Below are 24,002 nucleotides of genomic sequence, written 5' to 3' on the forward strand. Positions count from 1 at the left end.
TTTTTCTGTTTTGATTATTATTAGAATAATATTTTAACAATGCTTTTAGTATGGAGCTCCTTATTTTATGTAATGTTGATTTCGGCTGTGTTTTGCTTGGTTGTATATGAGTAATATGCAAGCTTTACATAAAGAAAATATATTTTTTGTATGTTTTCTTGCATTCACTGCAGTTCCATTAATTCATAATTATGTACTTAAGCTTAGTACGCAGCTCTCAAGAAACGTAAAAACTTCATATAAAAAAACGCTTAAGAAACAGTCCAGAAACGTTCCTGCGATAAAGTTACTTGTGCTAGTACGCAGCTCTTAAGAAAGCTAGTACTAATTTTTAATACTTTGTTTCAATAAAATGTGAATATGGCAAACCTGGTTTTGCGAAGAAACATCAAATCAACAATTGTTTCTTGCAGGAAATTCGAAGTAATCGTCAAATTCATCCTAAATTAGTTGAAATCATTATTATAAAGTATGTTCCATTTTGAAATGTTGTATAAAACCAACCAATCGTCAACAACATTCCTTAAATCTCAATGAAAATATTTGTGTTACCATACACATACATACATACATACATACGCACAAAGTTTGTTTACTTTGTTTATTCTCTCTTGCTCTTCTAATGTGGATCATTCACGATGCGTAACCAGCTGTCAAAATTACTTCAGAAATAATGTATTTTTGTTCTTGAGCAATTACTTGAGAGCTGCGTACCAACCTTTACTTAGATAATCGAAAATATGCCAAAAAACATCAATATTTGGGTGCTACCAGGCGTATGAGTAATAGCTCTGCCAACAGTAATACATTAAAATCATGTTTATTTGTAACGAATGAAATAAAATATAAATACATATATCATGTTTCAAAAAAATTGTTAAAAAATATTTCCACTTTAAAAATCTTCTGTTGAATGTTTGAATTATAAAATTTTCTAACTTTCTTTATTGCTCCATAAAAGTACGTCAATTCCTCGCTATCTTCACATACACTACAATTTCACCTGCTTTTAAGTCCAACACTTCACCTTAAGTCAAGTAGAAGATTACTGAAGCACACATACACAAACATACACCTACATTTTATGATAACTCATAAGCGCTTGAACACTTTCAGTGCAAAAAGTTTCATTTTTAGCACATTTATCTTATCAGCCATCAAATACGTATTTCCTTTATGCACTCAAATACCTTTCAGACGCCCCCAACCAACTCCGTTTTTGTGGGGAAAACGTGCAAGATTGCGGATGTGATAAGAATGATTAGTGGGTAAACAAATTAGGTTTCAGTTTTTGTGTTTTTGGGCGTACAAAAAATTATCACGATGGCAGTTAGTGATTTTTCTTTTCTATTTGTCGAATAGTATTATCTCAAACTTATCAGTCAAACAAATTATACGAATTTTCGATAAAGTATTTGTCAAAAGTTGTTATCTCTTTTTATCTCTAGAGGATTTGCATAAGTGTGTGAAGGGCTTAGTTCTATTGCGGTCAAGTTAAGACATTTAAAGTTCAAGGTCAAGGTGCGCAGAGAAACACTGTGGAAGAAATTATGATGGAAATTTTTTGTTTTTGAGAGAGTAGGCGTTCTGAAACCGTTGAAATTATGATATTTAAGTACTTTCAGCATGATATCATTGCGACTGAAAAGTAAGCAGCTTTCAGATTGAAGGAAAATTTTAATGCTTGTCGTAGTTAGAGAATAGATCGAGGTTTTAATGTACATACTTCCTGTTATTAATAATGCTGGATTTATTAAGATTCATGGACAAGAAACCTATTTGCATGCCTTCATAAGACTAAAACCGCATATATACAAACATAGCCTCAAATTTTTTGAATTAAATTTCAAAGAAATACGAAAATATTCAGTTTCGAAAGCAATAAAATATTTCGAAATTTACGACCATCACCTTTGCATATTTCAAATACGAAGTCAAGATAATTTTTGTGTTCTCTTTTGAAAAAATAAAATTTTTAAAATTAAAAAATAAAAATTAATATTTTAATAATTAAAAAAAAAAATTAAATTTTCAAAAGTTAAATTTATTTTTCATAATTAAAGTTTTGAATGTTTGAAAAATTAAAATTTTGAAAATTTGAAAAATTTATATTTAAAAATTTGTAAAAAAAATTGCAAAAATTCATTTTTAAAAATTAAAAAAAATTAAATTTTGAAAACTTAAAAATCTACTATTTTAAAAATTAAAAAAAAAATTAAAATTTGAAAAAAAAATATTTTAAAATTTTGAAAAATTAATATTCCAAAAAAGATGAAAAAATATAATTTTGAAAATCTTAAAAATTAAAATTTTGAAAGTTAAAAAAGATAAGATTTTGAAAATTAAGTTAAGGTCGAAAAACAGGAAACCTATTTGCATGCTTTTATAATACTAAAACCGAATATAAAAAATCAAACCTAAAATACTTTGAAATACATTGCAAGTAAATATGAAAATATTCAGTTTCGAAAGCAATAAAATATTTCGAAATTTACGACCATCACCTTCGCATATTTTAAATATGGTTTTTGTTTTATTTTTTTAGAAAAATAAAATTTTCCAAAATTAATATTCGAAAATATTTGAAAAAATAAAATTTTGAAAATTTTGAAAAATTAATATTCGAAAAAAGTTGAAAAAATAAAATTTTGTAAGTTTGAAAAATTTTCAAAAATTAAAATTTTGAAAGTTTGAAAAATTAAAATTTTGAAATTTGCCACCTGTGTATTGGCAGGTTATTTACAAAAGTTGAACCAATAAATAGAAAAATCATAAATTTATAGATATATATACATATTTATAAATATACATATGTATGTGTGAACACCACCACATACACAATGTACATGTAAATGTAATAAACATTTTTCTAAATAAATAAACAGCAGAAATGGCTTATTTTCTCATTAATGTACGCCGTTGAAATTTCCCATCGGTTCGGAAGTGTCGCGGTGACATCAAGCAATAAATAGCAGCAACTGTCATGCGAAAATCCACAAGCTAATGACTATAGCGCGTCGCGTCATAGAAATTATTCGAAAATTCATAAATAAATACAAATAAATACTTATTTATGTAGTATCTTTGAAAACCGCTATACACATCAACAGCCTACACTTGAGGAAAGCAAGCACTTAAGACACAGAAAATTTCGAATTCCATATTTTTCGCCGCCTATTTATTTGAAAAATATTCACAGCGGAAATTCCCAGATATTGACGTAAAAATTTAAAATTTTCATTTTAGCTTTTGCTAATAAATAACTGTTTATTTTGTGTGTGTATCAATTTGTGGTATTTTCGAGAGTTTTCTTTTTTTCGTCGGTATTTTTTTTTCTAGCTTAGGGCTGTTACGTATGTTGTTGTTTCTAATGGTTTTCTGCTATTGAAATTATTTTTTATTAATAATGCGCTAAATGTTAAACAAACAAACGAAACGTTTTGTGTGGCAAAAGTAATCACTCGATGATTTTCTCAGCCGAAAGGCAAGTGGCGGATGTGCTTTGGAGACGTAGGTAAGGGGTAAAAGAGGTTTGATGTTGGGCGAGAAGATGAGGTGCAAAGGCACGCTGTGAACGGAGGCGTGGGTGTTGGTATGCGCTATAGGAGAGCTGGTATGGGTATTTGTATGGATGGACGTACATATGTATATACTCAGGTACATATGTATGTAGGTATATACATACATATGTACATACATATGTATATTTGTATGTATTATTCATATTTTTGTCGGCAATTCTGCATCAAAAATCAAAATAAGCTGTCCAATACATAAAAATAAAATTACAACAAAAATAACATAAAATAAACATAAACTACTTTAGACATTTTTTTGTATTTAAGGAGAATTTTATTATTTTTGTAAAATATGTGTGAAAAAAAAATTATAAAAAAAATTTAAATATTTTTGTGAGGAAAATTATTTATTTGTATTAAAAAAATATTTTATTATTGATTTTTTAGTCATTTCCATGCAAATTTTTACCTTTTTAAATAAAAGCTTTTTAAAAAAAAAATTTATTATTGATTTTTTAGTCATTTCCATGCAAATTTTTACCTTTTTAAATAAAAGCTTTTTGAAAAAAATGTATGACATATATACATATTATTTTATTTTATTTTAATTTTTACTAAAATTTTTATTTTTTTATATTATTTATATATTTGTCTAGTATGTTAAAACTATTTTATTATTTTTCTTATGGCAAAAATAATCATTTTGAAAAAAAAAACCAAATTGAATTAAGAAAAAATATTACAAAAAGTCTAGGATTTTAAAAATATTTTAATAATTTTTCTTATGGAAGAAAAAATATTTAGAAAAATTTTTTATTTTAGAAAAAAGATCATAAATTAAAAAAAATTAATTCTATAACATTTGTTTTAGAAAATACATGGTAATGTATTAAATAATTTTAATTATTTTAATTATAAAGCAATAATAAAATGAAAAATATGTAAATATGTACACTATTTATGGAAATAAATTTTTAATTTATAAGATTTTTTAATTGTACTACTTTTTTTATTTTTTTTTAATTTTTTTTTCAATTTTTTTTTAAATTTTTTTTAACCAAAAAATTTTTGTTTAATACTCTTTTTTAAATAACTTTTTTAATAATTTTTTTTCAATATAAAAATTTTAATTTAACATTTTTAATTGAATTTAAAAAAATATATAATATAAAAATTTTATTTCAAAGTTGATATTAATAATTTAATATTTATTACAACATTTTAATTTTTTTTGTTTAAAACAACAACAAAAAACTTCAAAAAAGTAATAATTACAAATTTGTGAAAAAGAATTTGAATGAAAAAATAAGTTTTTAATTTAAAAATTTTTATAATTTTAATAAATTTATTTCTCACAAAAAATTGTTATTATTTACATATAAAAGGAAAAAAATTAAAAACAATTTTAATTAATATTTTTCAATTTATCATGGTAAACAAATAATTTGGAGTAAACTTGATTTAAAAAAATAGTTTAAACAAAATTTTTATTTGAAAACGCTTGTTAATAATTTAATTAATTATTATTTTAATATTTTTTTTGCAATACAAAATTTTTATTGTTTAAAGAAACAAAAAAAAACTTTAAAAAATTTAACAAGTGCAAATTTTTAAATCTAAAACACCAAAAATAAAAAAAAAATAATCTTTAATATTGAACAAAATTTTTGTTTAATTATAAATATAATATAATTTTTTTTTTGGAAAATTCAGATTAATAATTTAATTAATTATTATTTTGTTAACTTGTCTGTAACACAAATATTTTTTTATTAAAAAAATTAAAAAAATCTTATAAGTAATGGTTTCAAAATTCTCCAATAAAATATTTTCTAGTAATCTTCAAGCATATATTTTAATAAAAAATTTAATAGAGCGCGAATATTCCAATTTAGAAAACCCCAACACAACTCATTCTTTAATGACCATAAAATTGGACAAATCGCTAAAACAAAATGTAAACATCAGGAATCCAAAAGAAAAAGGTAAAACCGAGCAAACAATTCAATAAATAATTCGAAAATATGCAAAAAATGTAGCAATGATTTTATTATATAAAAATTTATTGACTTGAAAGCAAAAGTGTAGGCAGAAGTGGAAGAGACCAAAGAAATAAGCGATTTTTGGCATGAATAAACCGAATATAGAACAAAAGTACAACTTCTAGAGCTAGTAGAAATGCAAATGAGCCGCGTATAAATCGCACATTATAAAAAACATTAGGGATCTAGAAAATAATTTGCATAGAAAGAAGCGTGTTCGAAATAAAATTAATTAAAAGTGTGGAATTCATTTGACTAGAAGACATTCGGCGACATTAAGGCAGGAGTTCGATGAATGTGTTCAAAGCAAATTTAAAAGAGATGATATAATAATTCTTCTATGCTGAAGAAGGCACACTTTTGACTTTACTTCATTGAATTTGTTTTAACTAATTTAAATATACCTAAAATTATATAAATGGGAATTTCCCACACAGACACCTTGTGTTGGCCGCAGGCGCCTGGTTGCCCAAGCAAAGTCGCCAACATTTTTTTTTATTTTTTTTTCATAAACGGTTGCATAAAATAAATTTTCGCTGCTATTTTTAACATAGAAGACTACGTCAATGACATTCAAATTCAAAATAAGAAAAATAGAAATAAAAATAAAGAATTCCTTTTTATTAGGTTTTCGAAAAATACGTTTATTTTATTTCACTGAAAATTATTTTTCGAAATTTTGGCGGTGATTTCACACTCAACACACTTGACACTTTTCACAGTGCCATTGAATGGGTGCGCGGTGGGAGTGCCACACACCCACAACCAAGCGCTTTCGATTTTGTGCATACTTTGAAATGCAAAAATTGTATTTGAGGCAATTTTTCATATGTAATTATGCATCGGTGTTTGTTCGTTTGTATGGACATGCAATTCGGCTGCCAAATTCAACTAATTCACAACGCCAGCTGGCAGCCATTGGTGTTAGGGTGCACTATGGCCCCATCGCGCTCCCTTTCGATAGTCAAAATACACATTCAGCTCACCTCTTCCGTTCAGTGGATTTCTGCTGTTTACACTATTTTAAATAGCGCCGATTCTACTGAAGAGCAAACTATGATGCCAATATGGAAAATCGCATTAATGAAAAATATACTTATTTTTGGCTATTAATATAATTTTCCAAGAAAAGAACACTTCATTCTTCAGTATTGTATCAATCGCACACCTTTCATGATTTCTAAGCAAAAATATTGTGTAAAAAATAATAAAAAAATATTTTTAGAATTTTCAAAAACTTTACAGCACCTACGAAAGTTTTGTGAATATTTTCAAAATAAGATTTAATTTTGGTGTTTTTCATTGATATAAATGATAGTATTTTCTTAATATTTGTAATATGTAGTTAAGCCTCCACTATCATTAAAAATTTTGCGAAAGCTTCATCATCGGGTGAAAGCTTACTTGACATTCTCTATTTTGAATTGCGTTTTTTATATTATTTGGCAGAGATTAAAAGTGTATTTTAGAGAAAGCTTAATTTTTGAGAGATAAGTTCAAAAATTTGTCGAAAGCTTTATAGCAAAGGCGGAAGCTTATTAGAATATATTAATATTGCTGCTCTCTATGTATTTTAGAAAAAAAAACTTCATTTTCACGAGAAAAATTTAACAATTTATCGAAAGCTTTAAAGCAGAAACGGAAGCTTATTAGAATATGCCGTACTTTCAATATTTTTTGGAAGATGTAATACAAATTTCAAATATGTAATCTCTAAATTTTAGTAAAACTCATTATCAGGCCAAACAAAAACTCGACCTAAACTTTATGAAGAAAGTGAAAGCTCACTAGACATTCTTTATATTGAAGTATTTATTCAATATTTTACTAATTGTAGACTATAAATTTTAGAGAAAGCTTGATTTAAAAAAAAGTACAAAAAAAATGGTCGAAAGCTTTGCAACAGAATCGAAAGCTTATTGAAACAATTCATATTTTTGTAAAAAAAACTTAAATATGATGCAACATTTGAATTTTAATACTATAAGCTCTAATTTTTATGGAAAACTCGCTAGAACAGAAGTGAAAGCTCACTAGAATATTCATTGTTTTTAGCGTTTTTATGCTTGGAGGAAAACCTTGTGCCCTTAATTTCACTGAGAATGCTTTTTTAGAAAACTTTATTGGGAAAATTTTCATTTGGAATTAAATTATTTTTTAAATAAATATTAAAAATATTTTGTAAAAAGCGTTTAAGAATTAAAAAAAAAAAATATTGATTTTAAATCAATACTTTCGCAAAAATCAGAAAAGTGGAAGCTTGAAGTAAAAGCGAATGAAAGCTTTTATAACGAAATTATAAATTAATCTAACCAAATTTTTCGGGAAAGAAAAATAAGCAAAAGTTAAAAGCTAATGAAAGTTATAAAACAAACTAAATTATAAATTAATTTAATGAAATTTTTTTGAAAAGTGAAATCTCGAAGTAAAAGCTAAAAAAGCGGTTGAAAGCTTTTATAAAAAAATTATAAATGTATTTAACGAAATTTTTTGGAAAAGTGAAAGCTCGAAGCAAAAGCATCAGTGAAAGAAAGCTTTAGAAAATAAAATTATATATTACTTTAATGAAAATTTTTGTAATAGTGAAAGCTCGGTGTGAATAAAAGTTTTGGAAAAAAGAATTATAAATGAAATTAATAAAATTTTTGTAATAATGAAAGTTTGAAGGGAAAGCCAAAAGCGAATGAAAGCTTAAAAAATTATAAATCAATTTAATGCAATTTTTTGGAAAAGTAAAACCTCGAATTAAAATCTAAAAGCGAATGAAACTTTTTGTAAAAAGATTTATGAATAAATTCAATTAAATTTTTTTGAAAAGTTAAAGCTTGAAGTAAAAGCTAAAAACAAATGAAAGCTTTAAAACAAAAAAATAAGAATGAATTTAATAAAATTTTCTGGTAAGAAGCTGAGAAAGCTTTTGCTAAAATTAAAAATATGACTGATGAAAATTATTTTCTGGTGAAATTACTAAGCGTTTTGGTAAAGTGAAAGCTCAAAGTAAAAACGCCGAAAGCTTTCGTTTTATTCCGACCTAACAGTATTTCAATACTTGTCTCTAAAGTTCTCGCAATATTAGCAAAGTTTTTGTATAAGAAAGTGAAAGCCATTTTTAAGCTCCACTGAAAGCTTTCAGCATTTAATTTTGAATTTATAAATACAATATATGTATGTACTTATATATGTATGCATTGCGTTCCTATGTACGAATTTAAATAGTTAACAGTTTTACGATAATTTTTAACTAATTAACTCCATAAAATAAATTGAAAAACCAATTGGATATTAAAATGAAATGAATCAGACCAATTCAGCGCATGAACAATTTGATTCATTTGTTTATTTGTATATACATATGTATGTATGTATATACCAATATTTATAGATGCTGATTGCCTCAGCGTTGAAAATTAATAAAATCGCAAAATTAGTGCAAATGCCACGACTGAACGATTAAACGAATGGGCAATTATAAGCATACAACAAAATATATGTATGTATGTATGTACAAGTATATACATATTTACATACACTTGTGCAAACAGTCGAAAAGAAAAAGAAACAAAAACGCACTTCATAAAACAAATAAATTAATTGCTTAAAAGGTAGTTTCCTTAATGTATGCAAAATCGAACAGCAAATATTCAAAAACTTAATAAAATCACACAACAACAATAACATTACGCATACAAAAGTAGTTTGGACCGAACGTGGTGGGAAGCCGAGTGACAACGCATGGAACCGGCTCGAACCGCATGAAATAACAAGAAACGAGTCAAAATAGTAGAGAACAACTTTAAAGCAGAGCTGTGGCGCAGGAAGTAGTGCCACCAGGGGGGTTGGTACATACATATAAACAAACAGATGTACAAACACACATTGTGGAGCTAAAGTAAGTCAGTCAGCTGAAAGAGTGGCGTAAACAAAACTTCAAGAGGCAGGCAAGTTATTTTTTTGCAGCTGCGCTCAAAAAGGGGGTTACCTCCACACAGCAGGCGGGTGCAGCGGCAGACACACGTGCGGTCCAATGAACAACCTAAAACGGTTCTGTTTATTGTGTTTGCCATTTGCTTTGTGCTACTACGTTAATAGTGTTAGTGGCACTGCCGGCGGCGATTTCAACCGGTAGTGTGATAATTATGAGCAAAAAATAACCGTAAATTACGTAGTTAGGCGCATTGCAAAGATGTTTACTGAGAAAAAATTAAATAAATAACGACAAAAGCGCAAAAAAATGAAAATAAATAAAAATATGTGTCGATGGCACAGGAAGAAATCTGTTGACAAAAGCTGCAAATGAAGCGTAAAATAAAAATAGATGGGAAGTAAACAAAAAATTGGAGTAAAGTGAAGGGCGCTGAGAGAGTTTGATATTGATGGCAGCCGTAAGGAGTAAAAGGCTGTAACTAAACCAGTAGCACTTGCAGTATGAAGAGATTATTTATAGAGTAAGATTCATTATTGAGACTGAATTTTGCTCGAATAGCTTCCTTCGAAATAGAGAGATGTTTTTGAAATAAAGATATTTGTTTTTCGAAGGAAAATCGAAATTATTCGAATATTATTTTCTTTGCATTTTTTCAAGCGCGGATATTCAATGTTTCGGACCTTAACGGGTTTTGAGGAGTGGTCCAAGCTTCATAATTGAGACTGAACTTTACTCGAAGAACTTCTTTTTTTGATATAGAGAAATTTGGTTCTGAATGAAAACCGAAATTATTCGAACATTACTTTTTCAATTTTGAATGATTCGAACATTATTGGGGTTTGGGGGTGGTCCAGTGGGATTTAGTTCCTAATGAAAATCGAGATTCTTCGAACATTACTTTTTTTGTACTTTTTTAAGCGTGAATTTTGAATGATTCGAACATTATTGGGTTTTAGGAGTGATCCATGAATCATTAAAAAAATATTTAAACAATAAGACACCTTAATTACGGCTACACCGAAGCTCTGATACCATTACAGCTGCAATTCTTATACCAAAAAAAGGTAAAAAAGATCTTTTATTATGATTTTGAGCAATCAGTTTATATGGCAGCTACATGCTATGGTGATCTGATCTGAACAATTTGTTCGGAGATTGTGGCCTTGCCTCTAATAATAATCCATGAAAAAATTCATGAAGATATCTTGTCAAATAAAAAAGTTTTCCATACAAGAACTAGACTTGGATCGATCAGTTTGTATGGCAGCTATGTATATGATATAGTGATCCGATATCGGTCATACCGTCAAATGCAAACGTTCTTCGAGAGAAAAGGATGTGTATGAAATTTTAGAACAACATCTCGAAAATTGACGGAAGTACGTGACTAAATTGAACTTAACCTGTAACGAGGACCAATTTTACACACTTGGGACAATTTCTTTTCTTATATTATATGGAAGAAATAAAAGAGACTGAAAATCAGATATGCTATATGTATACCTCAAATACTCTCGTACGATAATTTTAAAACATATTTATTTATATACACATTCGCTGTAGCCTTAAAGCCCCTCATTTGTTACACAAATCTGCAATATCCCTCCTCAACGTCACATACATGGGGGACATAACAACAAAAATTGAACAACGAACAACGCGACAGCGCGATTTCGCACATTTGAAGGACGGAATTTCGTAGCGTTAGACATGACAAACGCCAACTAAGCAACAAAAAATAATACAAAAGTGTTGTTGTGATAACAAAAACTACAATTAAACAATTAAATGTAGATGAGCTAAGCGAAAATGCGAAAAACGAGAAAAAATTGGTTGGCAGTCAACAGTGGTTGCCCACACAAACATACAATAAATAGACAAAGCTAAATATTTGCATATGTATGTATGTGTGTGTGTGCAATAATTGCCATGCATGCCTCAGCAAACACCCTGCACTGCGCGCTCAGCCAGCGATGACGCTACGCGCTTTGCCAGTCAGCTGCTGAACGCGGCCACATGTGTGGGGAGATTGCACCAACAACAACAACCCGCGCTCCCCACAATATATGTATGTATGTACATATATTAAAAATGAAAACAAATACAAAAAGCTTGCATAACAACAACACAAACACAATGGTGGCCACCTCCGCGACTGTCACAGTCACCGTCGCCGTCGATTAGGTACGCCTCGCCTCGCCTCGATCTTGTCAAACTGGTATTTCACACTCGCCACAGCATGACAGTGTGACGAAAATAGCTAAAAAGCCACAGAAATAAGTAAAAAAAAACGGTGAACCGTGAACCAAAGAGTTAAAGAAAGTAAAAATAAAATGTATTGATGCACCGAAATGAGACAGTCTGCAGGCATATACTTGTATGTGTGTGTGTATATATGTATGTTACTTATACGGGACCACATACTTACATATATGTATGTCTACACATATGTATGTGTGTGCTCGGCGTTGACAATAAAACGTTTCACAGTGTCATTTGAAATAAAATAGAAAAAAACAACAAAAACAACCAACAATACAATGGAGTGTGGTCGAGCGTGTTGATAATGAGAAAATCACAATGTTAATTTGTGTCGTCGGTGCTAAAATTGAAATTGAAAAAAAAAATGAAATTGAAATTAAAAAACTAAAATTTAAATAGAAGAAAATGAAAATGGAATTTGAAAAAATTTTAAAATAAATAAAAAATGAAATTTCAAAAAGTATTTAAATAGAAATTAAAAACAAAAAATAAATAAGAAAAAAATTTAAAAAAAGTGTAAATAAAATAAAAAAAAACAAAATCAGAATTTGAAAAAATTAAAAAAAAAATAAATTTGGAATTGCAAAAAATATTTATTTAAAATTTAAATTAAAAATAATTAAAAATTTCACAAAAAAAAAAATAAAGAAAAACATTAGATATTCAAAAATAAATACATAGAAAAAAACGCAAATACAATTTGAAAAAATTTTAAAATAATACAAATAAAAATTAAATAAAATTGAAATTTCGAAAAATAAAAATTTAAATTAAAAAAAAATGTAAATAGCAAAATATATTTAAAAAAAATAAAATTGAAAACAAAAAAATGAAATGAAATTGAAAAAATAATTAAATAGAAAACGAAAAAAAAAAAAATTTTAAAAATAAAAAAAAACGAAAATTAAATAAAAAAGATTTAAAAATAGAAATGAAAAAAATATATTTAAATAAAAATAAAATTTAGAAAAACAAATATAAATAATAAAATCTCGTCTCAGTAAATAGCTGTGATCATGCCATTTAACATAGCAATCGGATCAGTGCTTTGGTATGCCACGCCATGCCAAATATTTATTTTTATTTGACGGCTGCCGATACTCTGGCACAGCTGGTTCGAAATACATAGACACACACAATTACATAATTGAATGCTGTATAAATATAGTTTGATTAGTGCGGTTTGGTAAAAATAAAGTGCTGTTGCAGGTGGAGTGTCGAATACGGGGTGCTTAACTGGTTGCAGAATTTTGTTTGAGCTTTGTTTGATTGATCTTTTTAACAGCAGCTACAACCGATAGCCTAAAGAGACTTTATATAATCTCTTTTAGAATACCTTGGGGTTTTGCTAATTGCCAGATTCGATGCAAAGACCCACAAATGTACTATCATGCAACGAATTTTAAACAATAGGGTTTAAGTTGGGAGACAAAAATAGGAGATTCCATAGACTGTCGTCTCTATAACATTGCTAAAAATATGTGGAGCTTGTTTTCGGGCGCTATAATAACAACATCCACTAATTTTAGCTCAATATATGAAGAAATGAGTTATTGGACTTTTACGAGTTCTCTAGGAAGAGTATCGAGCCCAAAGTTTATAGGTTAGAATTTTCCAATATACCCTAAAGAGAGTATATTAAGTTTTCCACGGATTTTGTAATAACCAGAAGTAAAAGTCAGAAAATATAATAAAATAAAAACTATATACATACATATGTATGGAATTGATCAGTTTGACGAGCTGTGTCGATTTATCCATGCCCCTCTGTATACATACATATGTATGTATGTATACGCGGACGTCGCTAAATTTTTGAGAAATCGAACTGAAATTTTACACACGTCTTTCTCTCTTTAAGAATCAGCTAATCAGTCGAAACTGCCGACATCGGACTACTATAGCATATAGCTGCCATACAAACTGACCAATTCAAATTAAGTTCTTGTATGGAAAACTTTTTTATTTGACAAGGTAGACTCCCGTTATTTGTCATGGATTTTTCTTCAAAGCAAGTGTACAATCCCTATTTTTCTTCAAAGCAAGTGTACAATCCCTGAATATATTGTGATGATCGGACTACTATATCATATAGCTGCCATACAAACTGACATATCAAAATCAAGGTAAAGACGTTTTTATACCCTGCTATGCTATAACAAATGCATCTGTGAAGGGTATTATAGTTTTTTCTAGTTTTCCTAATCAAAAAGGTTTCGTTTTTGACTCACTTTTCCAACTCACAGTATTCATATAAGTATGTATATGTACATATCTGTATGTGTGTGCGCGCTTAAGTGCCTCAATAGGTCACCAGCCGCCGCTGTGTGCTTTGAGTCAGCGCTGCGCTCAATGCTTAAACAGCGTGTATTTATTTATTTATAAGGGTATTCCTCAAAATTCTACAATTGCTGTTTACAAAAATACAAACACACGCACACATATATTTACAATCAAACACAAACAGACATGTGAGTTTAAAAATGCCGTCAAACACCATAATTTTATATGTGTGTTTGTATGAATTTATATAAGTATGTATGTATGTACGAATGTAGTAAGGCAGCAGACAAAAATTACGACAAGCAACACAACAATAACAATAAAAACAAATACCAACGCGCACAAACAGTGACTTAATGCATTTTGGGTCAGAGCAAACACGAAAAAAATCAAATGAAAACATAAAAAATATAAAAAAAAATGAAAAAAATGTAGCATACATACATATTTATATATGCATATATCAACATATGCATGTATGTGCCTTTGCTAGCTCGCTTGTATTGGTTTCTTAATAAAAATGACCTTTGCATGTTAATTGCTAGCATGTGTAGTTGTTGCTTTTGTTTTTATTGTTGTTGTGTTTTGTTTTTGCTACACATACATACATAAGTATGTTCGTGCGTGTCACAGACAACGCACGAATTTAATATGCATGCTTTCAATTTTGATTGCTGCCACTACTGTGCTGTTGTTGTTATTAGTATGGTTGTTGTTGTATTTTTTTATGACGACTGTTGCTGCACATGTGCTGCTGCTTTTTATCAGTCAGTCTGTGCGTTTATTTGGCGTCCCGTAACGGTCGGTCGCCGTGTCTGCACACACGGACACATAAACAGAAGAATATGTGTGAGTATACGTGTTTGTATGTATGTGCAACTGTCTGTTGGACTATCTAGTCGCTGTCTGGGGTCTTCGCTCCGATTTATTTCGAGTTTTCACACAATTTCGAGTTTCCTCGTTTCGTCTTTTTTTGCTACGCTTTTGGTGAACACATTTGGTTAGTAAGTGTTTATGTGTTTGTATGTTGCTATTGTTGTTGCTTTAACTTAGTGCGTTTATAATTATGTAAATATATATATGTATGTGTTTAAATGCTACTTACGCAGTCTTGCAGCGTGTTGAATCGCCTGCCTCCACTTTGTTGTAATGCTATTTTAGTACTTTTGTTGTTGTTGTTGCTTGCGCTGCAATTTTCTGTTGTCAATGCAGGCTTTGTGCGGCGGTGCGCTTGATTTAACCGTTCGCACTGACAGCGTGTAGCAACTTTTATTGCTTTACTTATTGTGTTTGTTGCAGTTATGTGCTTATTGTTGTTGTTGTTGCCGCGTAGCAACGTGACGTATTCAATTTGCAGTTATTAAGCGCGCTTGCTTGTCGTCGTCGTTGCCTCTAGACTTGTTGGACGACGATCTCGCCAAGCTACTGCTGCTGCTGGCTTGCCTTGTCTGCCTTGCCTGGCCTGGTCTGGCACACAACAACAATAATAACAACAGCAAGTTGTACAACGGTAAGTGCCGCGTCGGCGACTACGGCTGCGCCGCCGTTCCACAGACATCCATAGACATTGGCAGGTATGCTGGCGCCGTCTTTAATGCCACGAATATTTCATGCTGTTTACCAATGGGACTAGCTACAAGCAATACAACAAAAGCAACAACAACACTACAATAACAGCAGTGACATGCAACTATTTAGCTCAACTTGTCTTAAGTGTGTGCTGTTGCCGTTGTTGTTGTTGTTTTTAATTGTTGTTGTTGCGGCTTCCTTTTCAGGTTCTCGGTGATCTTCTGTCGCCTGTTGGCTGGTACTCAGCTTGTGACTGCTTTTGCTCAGCGGCTACACACGCAGCTAGCTACATATGCACACATGCATTTGTGCTTGTATGTGTGTGTATGTGTTTGTATCTGCTAGATACTTTATTTTTATTATTAGTAGCTACGGCTTGCACGTACGGCGCTTGCTTATTAATGACTTTGCTGCTGTTGTTGTAATACGTTTTATTGTTGTTGTTGGATTTTGCACTCGTCTGTTGCTTCCTGGAGGTTGCTCTTATTGCTTGCCGCTGTGCCGTGTACTTGAACGTCGGACAATGTGTCGCCGCTGCTGACGTCCTCCTCGTCGTCACTGTTCGTTTGTGTAACTCAAGTGTCTTCGTTTACATACACGCACACACACAAGCGCTCACAGTCACTTACGTGCAATGTGTTGGTAGGGTATTCCTCGACCTTTCGCTCAAGTATCTTTATGATCACTTTGGTTTTTGTTGTTTTTTGATAAAGGTTTTGTTATTTTTCGTCCACTTCGTTTGCTTTTACTACGGCTACGGCTTTGGCTTTATTTGCTTGCAGTCACACACAGCGTAAATTCGTAGAACTCAATTAAACACGGCGACACAGTTAAGAACGTTCTGCGAGGAGACACTCTTGTTTTGATGAGTAACGAATTTTGACTGTCTAATCGTCAGTTGAGGATTGCGCGCTGGTAACGAGGATCACTTGCGAAACGAGGATCACTGGCAGATCACTTGCAGATCACTTTAACTATTGGTTTAGAGTATAACATTTGTTTACTATTGGCTAAGTTAGCGATTTTGTAAGACTTTTATTTGAAAATCAACGGAAAATCACTTGGCAGCTGATCGTGTTGCTCGATCGTGTCACTCAACACATGCTGTACATACACAGAACTATATATGATAGATTCTATATATACTTTTTGCACTATTTTAATGCTTTGCGCGCTACAAAATTGCACTTCAAAGCGGCGGCTGTTGATTTATGAATACTAAAATTTACAAAAGAAAAATATTATAATTTTTTTCACATTTGGAACGCGACGCAAATTTTCGTAAAATTTCACTTGGTTACATTGAGCGCGCAATTTTTACATTTTTCCGCCAACTAAGCGCTTTTTCTTGCAGATAATACAAAAAAAAATAATATTCAAAATTTTTTCAAATTTTTTTATTTTCACCAAGCGCGCTCTGTACGCGCGATCACTACACTTGTTGTCGGCACTAAGCTGGCGTTACGAAATTAATACACATTTCCTGTGCGCGCGATAAAATTCGAAAATCGCTAGGCGCTTACGATTGTTAATTAACGCGAGCGCGCGCTTGTCTTAAGTAAGTATTTTTTAAAAGCGCGCACACGCTCGTGCGATCTCAAACGCCTTCTCAACAACTAACTAGCTAAGTGTAGCGTGTATCTAAATATTTTTGCGCTTAGCATACGGAATCGCGCGATCTTGACGTATGCAACGTTACGCTTAAACTGAAATATTTTCTATTTGCTTCACACAACACACAGCAATAATAATAATGCATGCGCCGCAGTGAGGGCTGAACGTCAGCGCCGACGTTGACGACAAGCGCGCTTTGCGCCAAGTGACTACCGAGTGCAGCGCGCCTGCCAACAAACATACATGCATATGTATGCCATATGTGAGCGCTGCAGCAACAACATTTATGCCGCCAACAGCGACTGCAGGCGCGCCAACAACACACAAGTGTACTGATAGTGCGTCGTCGCCTCGGTCGTGGTCGTGGTCGTCGCTTGTGATGATAACAATAACAACACATGTGTAACAAGATGCTGAATAACAGCTATGCGCAGCATAATAAAACTGGGAAAAGCAGACAATCCGCACGAGAAAAAAAAAACATAAAAGAAAAAGGCGAAATAAATACCAGCGCTTAAGTGCATAACAACAACAAAGGCAAACAATTCTGACTTTATGCTAGCGCTGGTGTGACTGGTGAGTGTGTGGCCCACAGCCGCAATGTTTGAAACCCACACACACACTCACATGCGGGAGACAATAACCCAAAGCAAACAGCAATACAAAAAATGAAAACTACAACAACAAACAGTTTTGCCATCGACGAACATACGGCAAGCAGACACAACGACAGCCCGACTGCGGATAGACGACGCGGCATGCACGTTGAGCGGGCGGGTTAATTGAACGCGCTGCCAGTCAGACGCGCCGCCAGTTAGACTGCCGGGCAAGCGAAGTGCGCGCTTGGGCGTCGTGTTGTTGCTGCAGTGACTCCAAGCGTATACAGACACTCTTTAGCTACTATCTACTGGCTCAATTACTACTACTTCTTCTGCGTGCGTCTTTGGCTGGGTATTCTTCACACTCTTCGCTGGCAATCACCGCCACTTGACTTGTGTGACGCTACTGTCGCCAGTCTGTCGCGGTCGACGTCGATCTCTGACTTTTTGATAACTTTTGTTCTTTTGCTTGGCTGCGCAATGCAACAGATGATCGTCGGTCCCTCGTTCGCATTGTGTTTGACTTGTACCCTCATTCTTGTTGTATTTTTTTTTTCTGATTGCTGTGTGTTCTGCTTCTTTTTTTATTGAGATTGCACACGCAAGATCGGACGATCGCGCTGCGTGTATGTCGTCACAAGCAACTGCGCTGAGTTCTTGCGTTCTTTTCGCTGCGTTTTTTTGTGTTGATCTTCGGTTCAATTGCACCTGTGTGCGCGCAAAAAACTCAAAAAGAAATTAGCAAAAACAAAAAAAAAACGAATGTTCATTTTAACACTTTTTCCGCGCGTTCGTGCCTACGACGCGTTCATCAAACCGCTCGAAATTCACAGCGGATGTTGGATGGACAAAAAAAGAATGCCAAATCAGTTTTACATAAATACACCACACGACGTTACAACAAATAAGTATAGAAGTACAATAATGAACGACAAGAACGTTACGAAAATGCCAGCGCTTTCAGTAGCCACAACGATCTTGGCGACGATCACTTTGTATGCCGACTGCTGAAATGCCGTAAGTTCGCAAGAACTGAAGACTCATAGACGACGCGACCACGACGACATGGTTCTGGTTGTCTATGCGCACGGCCATTGCGATCAGTGCGCGACCAACGTAGCGTCGAGTCGTCGCCCCAAAGCAATAATATCTTGGTTGACGCGCTGACTCGCTGATTTGTTGGCTGGTTGGCTGGCGAACTGGCTGTTGGTGGTGGCTAAGCGCTAAACAACAGCGCATACCGCGAACGAGTTTAACATATGACAACACAATACAATACGAACAACTGCTAGAACTAGCAACAATGACAGCACCGACATGACAGGCAACAAAGAATAAACGATAAGACAACCGCGCGGTGACAAAAACAATTCAAGCAATGCGCTGATATGTGTTCGGCGTGGACAAGTATAAAGGGGGGAATAAACGAATAATATGAGAAATACTAATAAATATAAATGAATAAAAAAAAATATAACTGAATAAAAAAAAGACAAAGGCTGATAATAAACGAATATGACAAAGTGAAGAATAAAGTGGTTGTTGAAAACGAAAACGCTTTGCTTACGTAGCGCAATAAGGCAGTGAATGAGTAGATAGAGAATTATATACATATGTATGTACATATATGTAAACATATAAAAATGATCGAAAACCATCTGAGCAGTCTATGAGCTTAAGATTAAGACTGTAACAGTATGAATTGTTCAAAATTGTTGAAAGATTCGCTGAGAGATCCCTTAGTTATTCTAAGATTTGAATGGTCTATGATATCGATATCAAAACTGTACAAGTATAAATTGGTCAAAGAGGAAACATTCGTAGAAGGATCCCTGATCTGAAATATCTTTGAGATCAAGATTAAGACTGTAACAGTATGAATTGTTCAAAATGAAAAAATTCTTCGAATGATTTCTTATTTATTACAGGATCTGAAGAGTTTATGGCATCAAGAGAGAGATCGCTTAGTTACTCCAGGATCCGATGAGTTTATGATTTCAAGATAAGAGTGTACGATTATAAAACTCTAGGGTCTGGCACGTCTATGAAATAATCATGGAGAAATCTCTTAGTTACTTCAGGAAGTTGAACGATATATTGATATATGTAGTTTTTAAGGAAGAAAAAACTATGAACTGTAGTTTCAGAAGGAATATTTTGATTAGCGTACTAATTTGAAAATATTTGAACAAGTCCGATCTAGCAACGGATCAATTAGCAAACCACTACTTCGATACTTTGTAATGAAACTTGGAATTGGATTTGATTTTATCAAATTGAGCCGGTAGAGAATAAAACATGGTTGGTTAATAAATTGTCCATTTAATTACAAAATAATAAAGGCTGATCTATTTCGAGGATACTTATTTATATAAAGAAAAAATACGGAACCCTCAAAATTAATGGGGAATACTTATTATTATCATTCAAAATAACATTCTTTGGCATTTATTTTTTGAGGATTATCTCGTTAAAATGTTGGCTGCGACTACATCTCAGATGGTTCATCCGTTGAGTCCAATTTTCGAGCATTTCTTGACACGCGTGGTGTTTTGCTCCAAGGCCAAAAAAGCGAAGATGTCCGCATAGACTTTAGACTTTACTTTCCTCATACGATGTGATATCACACGATCTTGGTGGCCCATAGACCGACCGAAAACGTGAAATTATCTGCTCACCAAAGTATTCTCGCAATAAATCCTATCGCTATAACGATCACCATTGACGGTTACGTTCTCACCGGCATAATTTTTGAAGAAATATGGACCAATGATTTCACCGGCCCACAAACCACACCAAACCGTCGTTTTTTCTGGATGAAATGACAGCTCTTGAATCTCTTCAGGTTGCTCGTCGTTTAAAATGTGCCATTTTGCTCAGTTAGGTACTTATTGAGGCAGAAATGTGTAGGCTTCGTCGCTGAACAAAATTTGGTGCGAAAATGTCGGATCTTCTTGGAACTTTTCAAGAGCCTTTAGAGCTAAGCGATGTCGAGAGGTTTTAGTTTTTGCACAAGCTGTATTTTGTAAGTCTTTCCATGAAGAAATGCCAAGCAATACTGAACAAAAATAACATGACAACATGACTCACGCATGATCTATCAAAAAAGGCTATTGAAAAAAGTACCTCTAATTGCATCACCCGTTATATATGCTATGATTCGCTAGGGAAACAAATTTTACAGATTAATGTTAGGAAAATCAAAAAGGTGCATTCTGCCACTAGAGGCCACCAGGTCTTACTAACGTAATGCTTTCATAATAACAAACAGTATTTTATGTTATATAATAGTCTATTTCAATATTTCTATTACAGAAGGATAGAAGAAAAAGTAAAACAGAGTTTAATCTGTGAGTCTTTATCAAGACATCATCCCCAAATCAAATTGAAGAAAGTATTACAATGCACTCTAGTCTAAACTACACAAAGTCAAAAAATAAAATTTTCAGGATCAGTGATCAACATGCTTAGATGATCCTCTAAGAGATCTTAATCAAAATATTATTTTCGATCTCAATACAATATAATTTAAGGTAGATCATAAAACAGAAATCTATGAACTAGTAGCAAAAATATTTGCTTAACTGATTCCAAGAATAGTGCAAAGCGATCATTGAGAAAAAGTGTTCTAATACAAATGCATATGTATGTCCATATGTATATAGCCTAATTCAATCACTGACCGATTTCACGCAGGCAAGCTACAAACTCAATGATCTATTAAATTTACAATTCGAGAAATCAACTCGAACAACGAAATGCTCAGCGAAGCAAACTAAGCAAACAACAAACCAATCAAGCGAAACGATGTTGTTTAAGTACAACAATACAGCCACTGTGAGCAAGGCAAAGCGACTAGCGAAATGTATGAATTTTAACGAATGCAAATTGAAAACCATAAAAACAAAAATAATAAGTCTAGAACACAACTTATACAAAATAAAGTAGCGAACGCAAAGAATAGCAGCGCAAAAATACCAAAGCGAACGTAATCACAAATCAAATGCCAAAAAGAAAAAACATTAAGAAACGGAGAAGCGAGTGAACGATCGCGTCCAACGGTCGAAAGATCGAACGATCCAGCAAGCAAGCCAGCAACCCACAATTATGCATAACAATATAATAAAAATACGAAACATACACACACACACACACGCATTTGTATATGTTACGAAAAAGGCATGAAATAATTGAAGTGATCGTCGCCACACGCTCGCCCCCACTCGCGCTCACCCAATCAAGCGCACGATTACTCAGCAAAAAATCAGCAGCAATCAGAAACACCACAGCGGCAGCAGCTGAGCAACGCGAACGCCTTGTGCGAGCAAATGAGTGAATCAACGACGCGCCGCGCCGCGACGGTGCGCTTAAGAAACAAGTGAGACGCCGCGCCGATCATCAACTAAACACCGATCGTCAATGATCGCGCGGTGCGCGCTTCTGTTCAGCGCAGCGCATTGCTTTTATTTTCGTAGCCATTTAGCTAGTTTGGCGTTCGATGGCGCATTCAGGTGGCGGCGCGGTGTTATACGTTGCATTGTCGATTGCTGATCGTCGACGGTGTTAGGAAGTGGCGCACTCGCCGCCGCCACAAAATGTTGCTATACCGTGTGCACCAATTGTATGTGTGTGTATAAACAAACAACTGTATTTGATTGAATGCAAACATTTACATATATGGATATATAAGTATCTAGATACCCACGCATACTTACATATATACATACATATGTAAGGGTGAAGATCAGTTGTTATTATACGTTTGCACGTATGTTACCCGCACACTCATTCAACACTACCGATCGTGGTGTACGGCCAACGTCACGTCGCGTCAGCCCCAACGCGTCTCATGCGCGCGGAGCTCCTCCAAAAGGTGTGATGATCATCGACGGCAACGTCATGATCGCGCTCATGACTGTCATGATCAGCACGATCAGTAAAAGTGTATATGTACTTAAAGCGCTGCCAAAACGTCGTTGCGGCTGCCACAACAAAAGCAAGTCGAAACAAAATAACCAAAAACAATCTAGCATACCAACTACAAAACAAGAAAAAAAGCAGAAGCAGCAAATAAATAAAAATTCAAAATATAACAAAAAGAAAAAAATATGTATTAAACAATCGTTCGACTTCGAAGACACGTTGTTACGTTTCTTGCGCTGCCGCCACCGTTGTGCATTGCGGGTAGAGACGTGCCGTACGGTTGGCGACAACCAGACGCCAAAGTGCCTCACAGTGTTTTTTTATATAAATTTTGTTTTTGTACCTATATAATGATCACCAACTAAACACACAGCTATTCGAACACTTCACTTGGTGAGTGTGTGTTGGTTCGTGTGCCCGAACAGATATCGGCTGGTTGTTATTCTTAGCCATTGTTGTTCTTTGACGTAGTTGGTTGTTGCTATTTTCGTGTCGAACGTTATTTTTTGCAGCGCAATTCATTGGCTCTGATCGGCGTCGTGGTCGGTGACTGCGGTGCAGGCGGAGGTCATGTTCTGTCAGTAGACAATCTCTCGATCAATTCGCGTTCGCTTATTCAGTGTTGCGGGGTATTTTCTCTTTTTCATACACATGCTGATATTTATACTGGTTTCTGAAATGTGTTTTCTTTTAGTCTTTGGCTTTTTGGTTGACTCTTAAGTATTCAGCGGTTGGGTGCTATAATAGTTCTTAAGCGGATCAGCTCATGATTGAGTTAATAGGAATGAATGTGGCAGAGTTGCCAGTTGGTATGAATACCATATTATGGGATCTTAGAGTTGTCCCAGATTAGTATCTTGAGATACTTCAGTTGTGGGATGGTGGTGGTGTTCTTCTTATCAGTTAAGTGATTCACCAGATCAAAGCACCTCCTAACCATAATTTTCCTTCTTTTCTCTCTTTTTTATTAAATAAATTTAAAAGGCTGAACAGATTAGAATAACTACTTCCCGTAGCCGATCTCCAAGAGAACCTTCGAAAACAGTTTTCTTGTGGGGAAAAAGATTCGGTTAATATTATTTGAAGACTAATTCTTATAGGAATACGAATAGAAAATGCAGACGAGTTGACCCGGGATCAAGCTGAAAACACAGCTTCTTTGGACCATTCAGCTACTTCAAGGGTTGTTTGTAGCAATGAAGCCAACAGGAACACCTCAGGTCTTGGAACACTAGTAATACAGGACATAGTACAAGGTTACTTAAGG

At 33.1% G+C, this 24,002-nt stretch overlaps 1 protein-coding gene across 3 annotated transcripts in view; it reads right to left on the minus strand.

The window, feature by feature from the left end:
- Positions 1–24,002, minus strand: part of LOC105229121 (zinc finger protein 40) — a 174,190-nt gene that overhangs the window by 37,745 nt on the left and 112,443 nt on the right. Inside the window, exon 1 of one of the 3 annotated variants that reach the window (XM_049453416.1) lies at positions 15,136–19,787. The exons of the other annotated variants lie outside the window; for them this stretch is intronic. The gene's annotated coding sequence lies outside the window, so the exon portion shown is untranslated. Of the gene's footprint in view, positions 1–15,135; positions 19,788–24,002 lie in introns of those variants that run through there. 3 annotated transcript variants of the gene reach the window in all.

The sequence above is a fragment of the Bactrocera dorsalis genome, chromosome 3 (assembly GCF_023373825.1).
Source record: "Bactrocera dorsalis isolate Fly_Bdor chromosome 3, ASM2337382v1, whole genome shotgun sequence".
Lineage (NCBI taxonomy): Eukaryota > Metazoa > Arthropoda > Insecta > Diptera > Tephritidae > Bactrocera > Bactrocera dorsalis.